This window comes from Balaenoptera physalus (genome assembly GCF_965194825.1).
Source record: "Balaenoptera physalus genome assembly, chromosome: 1".
Classification (NCBI taxonomy): Eukaryota; Metazoa; Chordata; class Mammalia; order Artiodactyla; family Balaenopteridae; genus Balaenoptera; species Balaenoptera physalus.
In genome coordinates this window covers 36,143,409-36,161,149 of record NC_138882.1, presented here as the reverse complement: position 1 = coordinate 36,161,149, position 17,741 = coordinate 36,143,409, and the positions used below count along the sequence as shown (strand labels likewise).

The following is a 17,741-nucleotide window of genomic DNA, read 5'->3' as shown; positions in this document are numbered from 1 at the left end:
TTTGATTTCTCCATCAAATCTAAATGAGATCCTTGCCGGGTAGAGTAATCTTGGTTGTAGGTTCTTCCCTTTCATCACTTTAAGTATATCATGCCACTCCCTTCTGGCTTGCAGAGTTTCTGCTGAGAAATCAGCTGTTAACCTTATGGGAGTTCCCTTGTATGTTATTTGTCGTTTTTCCCTTGCTGCTTTCAATAATTTTTCTTTGTCTTTAATTTTTGCCACTTTGATTACTATGTGTCTCGGCGTGTTTCTCCTTGGGTTTATTCTGTATGGGACTCTCTGCGCTTCCTGGACTTGGGTGGCTATCTCCTTTCCCATGTTAGGGAAGTTTTCGACTATAATCTCTTCAAATATTTTCTCTGGTCCTTTCTCTCTCTCTTCTTTTTTCAAGTATGTTAACCCCTTCCTATATCTGCTTCCTTTAGGCTGATAGTTATATAGGCTCAAACACATTCTAAAAAAAAAAAAAAAAAAGAATCTACAATTTTAACTCTCCTCCCCCACACTTTATGATTTTGATGTCCTTTTTTACATCTTCATGTTTATCCTTTTGCTGTTCCTTGTGTTTATCATTGTTTTCACAGATGGATTTTTTTTCCTTTTTTATCTGTATACTGGCTTATTTAAGTGATTTACTTTCCAATTGTGATTTCCTCTTTCCTATTTCTTCTTGCTTCTTTTCTATTTAGAGAAGACCTTTCACTATTTCTTTTAGGATAGGTTTAGTATTGCTGTATTCTTTTAGTTTTTGCTTGTCTGAGAAATTCTTTATCTCTCCTTCTATTCTAAATGATAATCTTGCTGGGTAGAGTATTCTAGGTTGCAGATTATTCCCTTTCAAAACTTGTTAACTTTTGTCATTTTGAGTATGTGTCTTGGTGTAGGTCTCTTTGGGTTCATCTTGTTTGGGACCCTCTGTGCTTCTTGTATCTGGATATTGGTTTGCTTCTTTAGGTTTGGGAAATTTTTAGCCATAATTTCTTCAAATACATTTTCAATCCCCTTTTCTCTTTCTTCTCCTTCTGGAATCCCTATTATGTGTAGATTGGCTTGTTATATTATCCCATAGGTCTCATATATGGCTTTCATATTTCTTCATTTGTCTTTTTGTCTGCTGTTCTGATTGGGTGATTTCCATTATTCTATCTTCCAGATCACTTCTTCATTCTTCTGCATTATTCATTCTGCTGTTCATTGCCTTTAGTTCAGCTTTTGTCTCAGCAAATGAATTTTCTAATTTTTCTTGCCTCCTCCTTATATTTTCTCATTCCTTTTTACAGTACTCTGCATTTCTGTTGATAGCCTTTCTTAATTCCGTCAGTGTTTTCATTACCCCTTTTTGACTCGGTGTCTATTAGGCTGAAGAGGACTGTTTCATTGTTTGTTCCTTCAGGGAAATTCTCTCGGTATTTTAAGTGGGAGTGGTTTCTCTGCTTCTTCATTTTACTTCTGTTTCTCTTACTCTGTGAGTTTAGGAGAAACAGTTATCTACTGTAGTCTTGGAAGGCTAGATATATGTGGGAGCATCCCTGTGTAACTTGTGTGGGTTTAATATTTTTGGCATGAGAGCTGCTTTTACTTTGGATGCCTTCCACCTCTTTCCTCAGCATGTCCTGGTTGTTATCCCCTTGATAGGGGGTGTGCAGATGTGGTGGCTCATACATACTCCTGGGGGCTGCAGCAGCAGGGGCAGCAATTGACTCTTGCTCATGGGTCTCTCAGAAGTGGCAGCAGTCTGAGCACACTCCCTTGGCCCATGACAGGGTGGGGACAGTGATTGGCACTCACTCCCGATTCTCTCAGAAGTGGCAGGGACCCACACCCACCTCTGAAGCCCATGATGGCAGTGGGGGTTCACGCCCACCCTCAGAGCTTGTGTAGGCCGTCCTGTTACCTGAGAGCCTGAATGGGGAAAGAATTTCCTATGTGGTCCCACCCCTCTCCTTGTGCACCCCCGAACAATGGTGCCTTGCCACTTTGGCTGGCTCAGGCTTCTTCTGCATATACCCTCAGTTGCAGCCACTCCCTGCTCCAGACCCTTCAGGCTGTCTCCACGCAGCCAATCCCAGTTCTCTCCCCAAGTTGACCTCTGAAGCCCAAGCTTTAGCACCCAGCCCCCGACCACACCGGGGACAAGTGTCTCAGGCTGGGGAGTGCACAGTGGTGGTATCGACCATCTGTGCAGGTCTCTCTCTGTTTTGCCTTCCACAAACCGGTTGTCATGCTCTCCTCCAAGGCTCCAAAGTTCCCCCTCTATCTTGACTGGTCTCCCCGCCAGTGAGGGGACTTTCCAGGGTGTGGGAACATTTCTTCTTTCATGGCTCCCTCCCAGAGGCACAGGTCCTATTCCGATTCCTTTCTCTCTCTCTCTTTTTCTTTATTCTTTTGTCATACGTGGTTACATGGAGATTTTCTTGCCCTTTCAGAAGTCTGAGGTCTTCTGCCTGTGTTCAGTAGATATTCTATGAGAACTGTTCCACACAGAGATGTATTTTTGATGTATTTGTGAGAGGACGTGAGCTCCACGACCTACTCCTCCACCATATTGATCCCCCTTCTGTTTTATTTTCTAATATAAGCATTGAAGATTATAATTTTTCTCTAAAGTACCACTTTAATTATATTTCACAGGTTTGACATGTAGTGTTTTGTCTCTAAGCCTTTCTAAATATTTTTAATTTCAATTATAATTACTCTTTAATCCATGAGTTATTTAATGTTTTTAGATCTCTTTCTTTCATGGATGTTATTTTCACTAAGTTTAATAATTCTAGGAATAGACTTACTTTTTCTTTAGCACATTAAGAATATTGTTGTACTGTTCTCTAGCTTTCACTATTGATGAAAATAGGAGTCAGTGTAATTGTCATTTACTTGAAGGTTATATATCTTTTCTCTCTGACTGCTTTTAATATCTTTTCTTTTCTCTTAATTTTTAATTTTTAAAATAAAAATTTAGTTTATCATCTATTTATGACAAGGTACACAAAAGGCAAAGTGCTTCACATCATAGATTGCACTTCCCACCCCTTGGAATATTCATTTCTTTGGCTGAAAGAGAGACTAGACAGGAAAGGCAGGCAATGCTTAGGCAACTAAAATAAGGTTGGGGCCAAGGGGAGCAATACTAACATCATCCTCACAGGGAATGGGCACAAGGAGGCTGTTAGTAGCAAGCTGATTTTCTAGAACTGTTAGCTGGAAGCATAGGAGCACCACTTCTGGACATTCACACTGTCTCAGGCTTCAGTCATCCCCACCACACAGGTACAGAGCACTTTCTGGTAGTCACTCTTGGTGTCTTGCTGGATGTAGTAGTACAGCAATTTGGAGACCATGATTCTAATCAACACCTTATAATGAGTCCCCTTGCCTTTCATGGAGTCGTATACAGCAAAACACAGGGGCTTATTATGAATACACTGGGCCAGGTTCAGGAAAGCATTTTCATGGTCTCCTTTGACCTCTTTCTTGATGCTCTTTAACATGTTATAATGTCCATAATTCTTGTACCTTTCAAATACTTTCTGGAGGTGACACACACTCCACTTGATCATGATGCTGATCCATTTGAGAACCTCAGTTCCTCTCCTCTTCTCTTTAGTACAATAGAGATCCAAGGCATCTTGGTCAATCAATACAAAATCAATGATAGAGCCATCCTCTCCTCTTCTACCCTTTACAGGGGCAACCGTCCGCTTGCAGAAGTCACCAGATATGTCAGAAACAATGTCCTTCTCCAGATCAGTCTTATACACTTCCTTGTAGACTGTTAATTTCCTGTAGCTCCTGGTTGGTCCTTGAGCAAATGGTCTCAATAAGGCAGTCCTTATCAGACCCCAGCCCCTACATGGAGGCTTTCAGTTCAGAAGCATAATACTGAGCATGTATTTTCAGTGGGCCTCAAATCATCATCTTCAGGTGACTGGACAAGGCTGACTTCAGTGTTGATGCAAGTTCCTTTTTGGTCCTTCTCTGGTAGGCAATATCCTGTCTCTGTTCATTGCTGCATTTGGTCAAGATGTTGATGATGATAACTTCATCTATACCTTTGGTCCTGATGGCTGTTTCAATGTTCAAAGCATTCTACTCAGCATCAGAGTTGTATGCTTTGACTGACCTGTATGTACTTGAGGGTGTAGTGTAATCACCCTTCAGGCTGGGCTTGTACAGAATTTCATAAGCAGTAGACATTTTGACAGAAGCTGGGCCAAGTACCATGAGCATTCCCATATGTGGACTTTTTTTTTTTTAAATTTTAGACATTCTGAAAGTTTCACTATGATGTGTTATAGGTGTGGATTACTTTTTATTTAAACTGTCTGTGATTACCTGGGCTTCCCAATTTTGTCAGTTATCTATTCTTCAATTCTGAGAAATTTTTAGCCATCAACCCTTCAAATACTGCCCCTTTTTTGTCTCATGTCTTTTAGAATTCCAATGCAATCTTTCTTGCCTACTTTTTATCTCTTTGTCTCTCTGAACTGCATTCTGGACAATTTCTTTAGATCTGTCTTCCAATACAGTAATTTTCACTTCAGCTTTGTCTAAGCTGCTGTTAAACCTTTCCACTTCATTTTTTAAACTTTTTTTACATTGAGAAAATGTAGCACAAATCAAAAAAGTGCAAAAATATAAATGTATAGCTTAACAATTAATTATGAAACAAATACCAAATAATCACCCTATAAATGGAACATTATCAATAGTCCAGAAGTCCCTTGTGTCTCTGTTTCTGATCCCCAACCACCACTTCTTCTGCCAGAGAAAATCATCACTGTGACTTTAGTGTAATCATTTCTTTGCTTTTGTTTATAGTTTACCAGCTATATCAATTTTTGTTTGTTTTAATGTAATACTCTGTATTATGGGTCTTGCATCTTTTATTCAACATAATATTTTAAAATTAATGCATGTCTGTACCTGTGGTTCACTAACTTTCCCTGCTGGGAGGTAGTATAGTTCATGAGAATATTATAATTTTTTATTCTATTTTTGTTGAATATTTGGATTAGTTCTTTCCCCTTTTTGTGGAGACTATTTTCAACAATGCTGCTATGAACATCATTGTATATGTATATTGAAACACATGTGCATAAATTTCTTAAGACTATGTACTAGGAGTGTAATTTTTGGGTCACAGGTTATGTATACCTTTAATTTTACTAGATAATTCCAAGCTATTTTTCAAAATATTTGTTCCACTGAAATTTTTATTTCAATTGTTTTACTTAATTCATTTTTAGAAATTTTATTTCATTCTTCAAATCTGCTTGATAATATATTCCCTTGCTCTTTATGCATATTTTAAATTTCTTCTTTCATTTTCCTTAAGTTTATATTTATTATATATGTTTTTTTCAGATGATTCCAAAATAGAAACTTTGCAGGCATGATTCTGCTATCTCAGGGTTTCTCAGCGTTAGCACTATTGACATCTTGAGCCAGATAAGTCTTTATTGTAAGAGGTTGTCCTGCATATTAGAGGATGTTTGACAGCATCCCTGACCTCTACACACTAGATGCCAAGAGCACACACATTCCCCTCCCAATTGCGACAACCAAAAATGTCTCCTGGAGGGCAATATTGCCCCAGCTTGTGAACAACTATATACCCTCTACTTTTTCCCTTATGGGACCTCACTCATGGTGTCTTGTTTCCTTGTGTTTTTTTTAGGTAAGCTCATGTTTCTTAAACCTATATCTGTGAGAATTCTCTGATGCCTAGATTGAAATGTTTTCCTTTGGGACTGTTTTCCATTTGCTACTGCCAGGCACCTGAGGATTCTGCCAGCTCAGGATCACACAAAAATTAAATATTTGGATTTAGGTTTTTTGAACCATCAAGATAGTGTGAATTTTGGGCAGCAAATCTGCACAAGGGCTAGCTGGTAGTTACTAATTCTCAAGAGAGATGTTTTTCTCCCTTCTATTCAGTGCCAGGTTTAAGGCAGGTGGGTAGAGCACAGACTTATTTTTAATTCACCTTTATGATGACTTGTAGCCTTTGGGTTCCAGGTTTATGGGTTTATACTGGGAGTGTGGACTCCTGTTAGACTTTTTACCTTTAACAAGTCCTCCATGCCTTGCAAGATTTGTGAAAATTGAAACTCATTATAAATGCTGACATTAGTACAGGCTTATATTTCTGGTTTTTATGTGATGTTAAGGCTTCTGCATTTACCTGTAATTTTTTCCCAGTCTACTGATGCATTTAAAAATAGGTTTTAATTATTTTGTCCAGCATTTTTAGTTTTCCTTAGTGAGAGGATCAATCACTAAAGTACTATGCTGGATTTCACCAAGATGGTGGAGGAGTAAGAGGATGTGGAGTTCATCTCTCTCCACAAATGCATCAAGAATACATCTGCAGATGGAACAATTCTCACAGAACACTGGCTGAACACTAGCAGAAGACCTTGGACACTGGAAAGGACAAGAAAGATCCCTGCATAACTGGGTAGGACAAAAGAAAGAAGGGAAAAAGAAGAGGAGATGAAACGGGATGGGATCTGTGCCCCTGGGGGGGAACTGAAGCAGAGAAGAGGTTCCCTTATTCAGGGAAGCCTCCTCACCAATGGGGAAATCAGTTGGGACAGAAGGGGAATATCTGTGGCTGTCAGAGGAGGGTGAAATGGCTGGTCTGTGGCAGACAGGACAGAGTGAGACCTACACAGACAGTCCGTGACACAGCCTTGCATGCCCCAGACTGGGACATGTGTCCACTGGTGCACACTGGGGCTGAGAGCTTGAACGTGAGGACTAGAGAGAAAACCCAAGGGTGGAAATGCCGTTGATTGTGAGGAGACAGCCTGAGGGGACAAGAGGGAGGAAATCTACAACTGGAAATGCTTGTGGAAGAAACCCAGACTGCCATAGAAGCAAGGTGCCACTGTTGAGTGATGTGCAGGGGCTGGAGCCACCATTGCAGCCTCTCTCTCCCCACATGCCAGTCCCCTGTCCCACCAGGCACTAGGAAAAGCCCCCACTAGGGCTGGCCTTCTTGTACTTGCTGCCAGGTGCTAGGAAAAGCCCCCACCAGGGCTGACCTTCTTGTGCTGGCTGCCAGGTGATAAGAAAGTCTTCCACTAGGGCCGGATCTCTCGCGCCCATGGCCGCCAGCTTTCCTGCATACCTGCTGCCACCGGGGCCCCTATGACTCAGGCAGTCATGAAACCTCCATGCCTGTCCTCACCGGGGCAGACCAGAGTGTTCCAGGGCAGCCTTGGGAGCAGACTCCTGTGGATGACCCACATGCAGAGGTGGAGCTGAAAACACAGCTGAGCCCCAGGGGCAGGGCAACTAAGGAAGAGGAATGAAAATCTTTCTGTGTCACTGCACAAACTGCAGTTTAAAACCCCACAGTCAGCTTGGTAAACCCTGCATCTATGGAATATCTGAATGGACAATGAGTGTTCCCACAACTGAAACCGGTCTAGCTCTAGCAGCTGTGGACTTTGGGGATTAGTACCCGTGGAAGTTGGGCCACGTCAGAGTCTGAGATGCACCCATAGTGCCCACAGAGGGACTAGAGACCTACCTAGAGGTTTTTGAGGGCCTCCTGGGGAGGTGGAGGTTGGCAGTGACTCACAGTTGGGGCAATGACAGCTGCAACACCAGAAAAATGTAATTTTTACTATTTTTTAATGCTTTGTTCTGTTCTGCTGTTGCTTTTTAAATTATTATTTGTTTTTATTTAGTTTTTAAATTTTTTTAATTTTTTTATATTTCTATTTCTATGTTACCTATTTGTTGTTCTGTGTTTTTTCCTTGTTTTTTTGTTTCCTTTGTTCTATTTTGTTTTTATCTTTTTTTTCCTTTCTTCTATGTGTTATCTTTTTTAATCCTTTTTTTTTAATCATTTTTGTGTGTTTGTTTTGTTTTCTTTCCTGTTTCCTTCAGTTTGCATTCTGCTTTTCTTTTGTTTTTTATGTTTTGTTTTTAATTATTTGATTTCATTTTGGGGTCCTTTTGTTTGTCTGGTTGTTCTCTTGTTTTTTCTTTTCTCTGTTTTTGTTTATATTTCTTTTTTGTATGTGTGGTTTTTTTTGTTTTTGTTTGTTCAGTTTTGCTTTTACCATTTATCTGGGGTTTTGTTTGTTTGCTTGATTGTTTTAAATTATTGTTGCTGCTGTTTGCTTGTTTTTGCTTTGCTATTTGTCTTGGGGTTTGTTTGTCTGTTTGTTTTCATCCTGCCCTTTTTTTCTTCTTTTTTCTTTTCTTTTTTTCCCCTTTTTAGCCAAGATGTGTGGCTTGCAGGGCTTTGGTTCCCAGGACAGGAGTGGGGCCTGAGCCTTGGGTGGGAGTGCCAAGTCCAGGAAATTGGAATGCCGGAGAATTCCCAACCCCAGAGAATCCCAGAGGTCTCTTTCTCAACTCCAAGACCCAGCTCCACCCAACTGCCTGCAGGCACCAGGGCTAAACGCTTACACCAAACAACAAGCAAGACAGGAACACAAACCCACCCGTCAGCAGACAGGCTGCCTAAAGGCATACTAAGCCCACAGACACCCCAAAACATACCACCTGATGCGGCCCTGCCCATCAGAGGGACGAGATCCAACTCCACCCACCAGGAGACAGGCACCAGTCCCTCCTACCAGGAAGCTTACACAAGCCACTGGACCAACCGCACCCACTGGGGTCAGACACCAGAAGCAAGAGTAACTATGACCCGAGCCTCATCCACCGGAGGGCAGACAGCAGAAGCAAGAACTACAGTCCTGCAGCCTGTGGAACAAAAACCACATAAACAGAAAGACAGACAAGATGAAAAGGCAGAGAGGTATGTACCAAATGATGGAACAAGATAAAACCCCAGAAAAACAACTAAATGAAGTGGAGATACGCAACCTTCCAGAAAAAGAATTCACAATAATGATAGTGAAGATGATCCAGGCCCTCAGAATAAGAATGGAGGCAAAGATCGAGAAGATGCAAGAAATGTTTAACAAAGACCTAGAAGAATTAAGGAACAAACAAACAGAGATGAACAATACAATAACTGAAATGAAAACTACACTAGAAGGAATCAATAGCAGAATAACTGAGGCAGAAGAACGGATAAGTGACCTGGAAGACAGAATGGTGGAATTCACTGCTGCAGAACAAAATAAAGAAAAAAGAATGAAAAGAAATGAAGACAGCCTAAGAGACCACTGGCACAACATTAAACACAACAACATTCGCATTATAGGGGTCCCAGAAGGAGAAGAGAGAGAGAAAGGACCAGAGAAAATATTTGAAGAGATTACAGTCGAAACTTCCCTAACATAGGAAAGGAAATACCCACCCAAGTCCAGGAAGCGCAGCGAGTTCCATACAGGATAAACCAAAGGAGAAACACTCCAAGACACATAGTAATCAAATTGGCAAAAATTAAAGACAAGAAAAATTATCGAAAGCAGCAAGGGAAAAACGACAAATAACATACAAGGGAACTCCCATAAGGTCAACAGCTGATTTCTCAGCAGAAACTCTACAAGCCAGAAGGGAGTGGCATGATATATTTAAAGTGATGAAAGGGAAGAACCTACAACCAAAATTACTCTACCCAGCAAGGATCTCATTCAGATTCGATGGAGAAATCAAAAGCTTTACAGACAAGCAAAAGCTAAGAGAATTCAGCACCACCAAACCAGCTCTACAACAAATGCTAAAGGAACTTCTCTAAGTGGGAAACACAAGAGAAGAAAAGGACCTTCAAAAACAAACCCAAAACAATTAAGAAAATGGTCATAGGAACATACATATCGATAATTAACTTAAATGTGAATGGATTAAAGGCTCCAACCAAAAGACACAGGCTCGCTGAATGGATACAAAAACAAGACCCATCTATAGGCTGTCTACAAGAGACCCACTTCAGACCTAGGGACACATACAGACTGAAAGTGAGGGGATGGAAAAAGATATTCCATGCAAATGGAAATCAAAAGAAAGCTGGAGTAACAATACTCATATCAGATAAAATAGACTTTAAAATAAAGAATGTTACAAGAGACAAGACACTACATAATGATCAAGGGATCAATCCAAGAAAAGATATAACAATTATAAATATATATGCACCCAACATAGGAGCACCTCAATACATAAGGCAACTGCTAACATCTATAAAAGAGGAAATTGACAGTAACACAATTATACTGGGGGACTTTAACACCTCACTTACACCAATGGACAGATCATCCAAAATGAAAATAAGTTAGGAAACAAGCTTTAAATGAAACAATAGACCAGATAGATTTAATTGATATTTATAGGAGATTCCATCCAAAAACAGCAGATTACACTTTCTTCTCATGTGCGCATGGAACACTCTCTAGGATAGATCACATCTTGGGTCGCAAATCAAGCCTCAGTAAAGTTAAGAAAATTGAAATCATATCAAGCATCTTTTCTGACCACAATGTTATGAGATTAGAAATCAAGTACAGGGGAAAAAACAAAAAACACAAACACATGGAGGCTAAACAATACGTTACTAAATAACCAAGAGATCACTGAAGAAATCAAAGAGGAAATCAAAAAATACCTAGAGACAAATGACAATGAAAACACGATGACCCAAAACCTACGGGATGCAGCAAAAGCAGTTCTAAGAGGGAAGTTTGTAGCTATACAAGCCTACCTCAAGAAACAAGAAAAATCTCAAATAAACAATCTAACCTTACACCTAAAGGAACTAGAGAAAGAAGAACAAACAAAACCCAAAGTTAGCAGAAGGAAAGAAATCATAAAGATCAGAGCAGAAATAAATGAAATAGAAACAAAGAAAACAATAGCAAAGATCAATAAAACTAAAAGCTGGTTCTTTGAGAAGATAAACAAAATTGATAAGCCATTAGCCAGACTCATCAAGAAAAAGAGGGAGAGGACTCAAATCAATAAAATCAGAAATGAAAAAGGAGAAGTTACAACAGACACTGCAGAAATACAAAGCATCCTAAGAGACTACTACAAGCAACTCTATGCCAATAAAATGGACAACCTGGAAGAAATGGACAAATGCTGAGAAAGGTATAACCTTCCAAGACTGAACCAGGAAGAAATAGAAAATATGAACAGACCAATCACAGGTAATGAAATTGAAACCGTGATTAAAAATCTTCCAACAAACAAAAGTCCAGGACCAGATGGCTTCACAGGTGAATTCTATCAAACATTTAGAGAAGAGCTAACACCCATCCTTCTCAAACTCTTCCAAAAAATTGCAGAGGAAGGAACACTCCCAAACTCATTCTATGAGGCCACCATCACCCTGATACCAAAACCAGACAAAGATACTACAAAAAAAGAAAATTACAGACCAATATCACTGATGAATATAGATGCAAAAATCCTCAACAAAATACTAGCGAACAGAATCCAACAACACATTAAAAGGATCATACACCATGATCAAGTGGGATTTATCCCAGAGATGCAAGGATTCTTCAATATATGCAAATCAGTCAATGTGATACACCATATTAACAAATTGAAGAATAAAAACCATATGATCATTTCAGTAGATGCAGAAAAAGCTTTTGACAAAATTCAACACCCATTTATGATAAAAACTCTCCAGAAAGTGGGCATAGAGGGAACCTACCTCAACATAATAAAGGCTGTATACGACAAACCCACAGCAAACATCATTCTCAAGGGTGAAAAATTGAAAGCATCTCCTCTAAGATCAGGAACAAACAAGGATGTCCACTCTCACCACTATTATTCAACGTAGTTTTGGAAGTCCTAGCCATGGCAATCAGAGAAGAAAAAGAAATGAAAGGAATACAAATTGGAAAAGAAACAGTAAAACTGTCACTGTTTGCAGATGACATGATACTAGACATAGAAAATCCTAAAAATGCCACCAGAAAACTACTAGAGCTAATCAATGAATTTGGTAAAGTTGCAGGATACAAAATTAATGCACAGAAATCTCTTGCATTCCTATACACGAATGATGAAAAATCTTTTAGTGCAACAAAAAGAATAAAATACCTAGGAATAAACCTACCTAGGGAGACAAAAGACCTGTATGCAGAAAACTATAAGACACTGATGAAAGAAATTAAAGATGACACCAACAGATGGAGAGATATACCATGTTCTTGGATTGGAAGAATCAATATTGTGAAAATGACTATACTACCCAAAGCAATCTACAGATTCAATGCCATCCCTATCAAATTACCAATGGCATTTTTTACGGAACTAGAACAAATCATCTTATAATTTGTATGGAGGCACAAAAGATCCCGAATAGCCAAAGCAGTCTTGAGGGAAAAAAACGGAGCTGGAGGAATCAGACTCCCTGACTTCAGAGTATACTACAAAGCTACAGTAATCAAGACAATATGGTACTGGCACAAAAACAGAAACATAGATCAATGGAACAAGATAGAAAGCCCAGAGATAAACCCACGCACCTATGGTCAACTAATCTATGACAAAGGAGGCAAAGATAGACAATGGAGAAAAGACAGTCTCTTCAATAAGTGGTGCTGGGAAAACTGGACAGCTACATGTAAAAGAATGAAATTAGAATACTCCCTAACAGCATACACAAAAATAAACTCAAAATGGATTTGAGACCTAAATGTAAGACCGGACACTACAAAACTCTTAGAGGAAACATAGGAAGAACACTCTTTGACATAAATCACAGCAAGCTCTTTTTTGATCCACTTCCTAGAGTAATGGGAATAAAAACAAAAATAAACAAATGGGACCTAATGAAACTTCAATGCTTTTGCACAGCAAAGGAAACCATAAACAAGACGAAAAGAGAAATATGTTGCAGACGAAGGAGCAAGGTAAAAACCCACAAGATCAAAAAAATGAAGAGGAAATAGGCAATCTACCTGAAAAAGAATTCAGAGTAATGATAGTGAAGATGATCCAAAATCTCGGAAACAGAATGGAGAAAATACAAGAAACGTTTACAAGGACCTAAAAGAACTAAAGAAAAAAACAAACGGTGATGAACAACACAATAACTGAAATTAAAAATACACTAGAAGGAATTGATAGCAGAATAACTGAGGCAGAAGAACAGATAAGTGAGCTGGAAGATAGAATGGTGGAAATAGCGGCCACAGAGAAGAATAAAGAAAAAGAACGAAAAGAATTGAGGACAGTCTCAGAAACCTCTGGGACAACATTAAACACACCAACATTCGAATTATAGGGGTCCCAGAAGAAGAAGAGAAATAGAAGGGTCTGAGAAAATATTTGGAGAGATTATACTTGAAAACTTCCCTAACATGGGAAAAGAAATAGTCAGTCAGGTCAAAGAGACACAGAGAACCCCATATAGGATAAACACAAGGAGAAACATGCCGAGACACATATTAATCAAACTAACAAAAATTAAATTCAGAGAAAAAATATTAAACACAGCAAGAGAAAAGCAACAAATAACGTACAAGGGAATCCACATAAGCTTATCAGCTGATCTTTTGGCAGAAACTGTGCAGGCCACAAGGGAGTGGCAGGATATGTTTAAAGTGATGAAAGGGAAAAACCTACAACCATGATTACTCTATCCAGCAAGGTTCTCATTCAGATTTGACTGAGAAATCAACAGCTTTACAGACAAGCAAAAGCTAACAGAATTCAGCACAACCAGACCAGCTTTGCAACAAATGCTAACGGAACTTTTCTAGGCAGGAAACAGAAGAGAAGAAAAAGACCTACAAAAACAAACCCAAAGCAATTAAGAAAATGGTAATAGGAACATACATATTGATAATTGCCTTAAATGTAAATGGATTAAATGCTCCAACCAAAAGACACAGACTGGCTGAATGGACACAAAAACAAGACCCCTATGTATGTTGCCTACAAGAGACCCACTTCAGACCTAGGGACACATACAGACTGAAAGTGAGGGGATGGAAAAAGATATTCCATGCAAATGGAAATCAGAAGAAAGCTGTAATAACAATACTCATATCAGACAAAATAGACTTTAAAATAAAGACTGTCACAAGAGATAAGGAAGGACACTACATAATGATAAAGGGATCAATCCAAGAAGAAGATATAGCAATTGTAAATATTTATGCACCCAACATAGGAGCACATAAGGCAAATGCTAACAGCCATAAAAGGAGAAATTGACAGTAACACAATAATAGTGGCGGATTTAACACTCCACTTACACCAATGGATAGATCATCCAGACAGAAAATTAATAAGGAAACAGAAGCCTTAAGTAACATATTAGACCAGATAGATAGACTTAATTGATATTTATAGGACATTCCATATGAAAGCAGAAGAATATACTTTCTTCTCAAGTGCACACAGAACATTCTCCAGGGTGGATCACATCTTGGGTCACAAATCAACCCTTGGTAAATTTAAGAAAATTGAAATCATATCAAGCATATTTTCCGACATGATGCTATGAGATTAGAAATCAATTACAGGGGAAAAAAACCTGTAAAAAACACAAAAATATGGAGGCTAAACAATATGTTACTAAATAACCAAGAGATCACTGAAGAAATCAAGAGGAAATAAAAAATACCTAGAAACAAATGATGATGAAAACATGATGACCCAAAACCTATGGGATGCAGCAAAAGCAGTTCTAACAGGGAAGTTTATAGCAATACAATCCTACCTCAAGAAACAAGAAAAATCTCAAATAAACCACATAAACTTATGCATAAGCAACTAGAGGAAGAACAAACAAAAACCAACATTAGTAGAAGGAAAGAAATCATAAAGATCAGAGCAGAAATAAATGAAATAGAAATGAAGAAAATGATAGAAAATATCAATCAAACTAAAAGCTGTTTCTTTGAGAGGCTAAACAAAAAATTGATAAACCTTTAGCCAGACTCATCAAGAAAAAAAGGGAGAGGATTCATATGAATAAAATGAGAAATGAAAAAGGAGAAGTTACAATGGACACCACAGAAATGCAAAGGGTCATAAGAGATTACTACAAGCAACTATACACCAATAAAATGAACAACCTAGAAGAAATGGAAAAATTCTTAGAAAGGTACAACCTTCCAAGACTGAACCAGGAAGAAATAGAAAATATGAACAGACCAATCACAAGTAATGAAATTGAAACTGTGATTAAAAATCTTCCACCAAACAAAAGTCCAGGGCCAGATGGCTTCACAGGCAAATTCTATCAAACATTCAGAGAAGAGCTAACACCTATCCTTCTCAAACTCTTCCAAATAATTGCAGAGGGAGGAACACTCCCAAACTCATTCTAGGAGGCCACCATCACCCTGATACCAAAACCAGACAAAGATATTACAAAAAAAGAAAATTACCAGCCAATATCACTGATGAACATAGACGGAAAAATCCTCAACAAAATACTAGCAAACCAAATCCAACAACACATTAAAAGGATCATACACCATGATCAAGTGGGATTTATCCCAGAGATGCAAGGATTCTTCAATATATGCAAATCAATCAATGTGATACACCATGTTAACAAATTGAAGAATAAAATCCATATGATCATCTCAATAGATGCAGGAAAAGCTTTCAACAAAATTCAACACCCATTTTTGATAAAAATTCTCCAGAAAGTGGGCATAGAGGGAACCTACCTCAACATAATAAAGGCCATATATAAGAAACCCACAGCCAACATCATTCTCAGTGGTGAAAAGCTGAAAGCATTTCCTCTAAAATCAGGAACAAGACAAGGGTGCCCACTCTCACCACTATTATTCAACATAGTTTTGGAAGTCCTAACCATGGCAATCAGAGAAGAAAAAGAAATAAAAGGAATCCAAATTGGCAGTGAAGAAGTAAAACTGTCACTGTTTGCAGATGACATGATACTATACGTAGAAAATCCTAAAGATTCCACCAGACTAGAGCTAATCAACAAATTTAATAAAGTCACAGGATACACTGTTAATACACAGAAATCTCTTGCATTCCTATACATTAACAATGAAAGATCAGAAGGAGAAATTAAGGAAACAATCCCATTTACCATTGCAACAAAAAGGAGTAAAATACCTAGGAATAAACCTACATAAGGAGGCAAAGGCCTGTATGCAGAAAACTATAAGACACTGATTAAAGAAATCAAAGACTACACCAACAGGTGGAGAGATATACCATGTTCCTGGATTGGAAGAATCAATACTGTGAAAATGACTATACTATCCAAAGCAATCTACAGATTCAATGCAATCACTATAATATTACCAATGGCATTTTTCACAGAACTAGAACAAAAAATTTTACAATTTTTATGGAAACACAAAAGACCCTGACTAGCCAAAGCAATCTTGAGAAAGAAAAACAGAGCCAGAGGAAGCCGGCTCCCTGACTTCAGACTATACTACAAAGCTACAGTAATCAAGACAGTATGGTACTGGCACAAAAACAGAAATATAGATCGATGGAACAGGATAGAAAGTTCAGAGGTAAACCCATGCACCTATGGCCACCTAATCTATGACAAAGGAAGCCTGAATATACAATGGAGCAAAGAGAGCCTCTTCAATAAGTGGTGCTGGGAAAACTGGACAGCTATATGTAAAAGAATGAAATTAGAACACTCGCTAACACCATGCACAAAAATAAACTCAAAATAGATTAAAGACCTAAATGTAAGGCCAGACACTATAAAACTCTTAGAGGAAAACATAAGCAGAACACTCTTTGACATAAATCTGATCTTTTTTGAGCAAGATCTTTTTTGACACCCCTCCTAGAGTAATGAGAATAAAAACAAAAGTAAACAAATGGGACCTAATTAAACTAAAAGATTTTGCACAGCAAAGGAAACCATAAACAAGACAAAAAGCCCTCAGAATGGGAGAAAATATGAAGCAAATGACAAAGGATTAATCTCCAAAATATACAAGCAGCTCATGCAGCTCAATAGCAAAAAAACAAGCAGCCTAATTAAAAAAATGGGCAGAGGACCTAAATAGACACTTCTGCAAAGAAGACATACAGTTGGCAAAAAAACATATGAAAAGATATTCAACATCGCTAATTATTAGAGAAACGCAAATCAAAACTACAATGAGGTATCACCTCACACTGGTCAGAATGGCCATCATCAAACCTTCTACAAACAATAAATGCTGGAGAGGGTGTGGAGAAAAGGGAATCCTCTTGCGCCGTTGGTGGGAATGTAAATTGATACAACTACTATGGAGAACAGTATGTAGCCACTATGGAGAACAGTATGTAGGTTCCTTAAAAAACTAAAACTAGAACTACCATGTGATCCAGCAATCCCACTACTGGGCATATACCCAGGGAAAACCATAATTCAAAAAGACACATGCACCCCAATGTTCATTGCAGCACTGTTTACAATAGCCAGGACATGGAAACAATCTAAATGTCCATCAACAGAGGAATGGATAAAGAAGATGTAGTACATATATACAATGTAATATTACTGAGTCATAAAAAGGAATGAAATTGGGTCATTTGTAGAGATGTGGATGGACCTAGAGACTGTCATACAGAGTGAAGTAAGTCAGAAAGAGGAAAAGAAGTATTGTATATTAGCACGTATATGTGGAATCTGAAAAAATTGGTATAAACGATCTTATTTACAAAGGAGAAATAGAGACACAGACGTAGAGAACAAACATATGGATACCAAGGGGGAAAGGGGGGGGGGTGGGATGAATTGGGAGACTGAGATTGACATATATACACTATTGATACTATGTATAAAATAGGTAACTAATGAGAACCTATTGTATAGCACAGGAAACTCT

At 38.4% G+C, this 17,741-nt stretch overlaps 1 pseudogene across 1 annotated transcript; it reads right to left on the bottom strand.

Moving 5' to 3' along the window:
- Positions 1 to 390: 390 nt before the first annotated feature.
- LOC309647437 (annexin A2 pseudogene) lies at positions 391 to 10,235 on the bottom strand (annotated as a pseudogene). The gene has a single exon. The product of its transcript is annotated as an annexin A2 pseudogene (transcript).
- Positions 10,236 to 17,741: the final 7,506 nt, after the last annotated feature.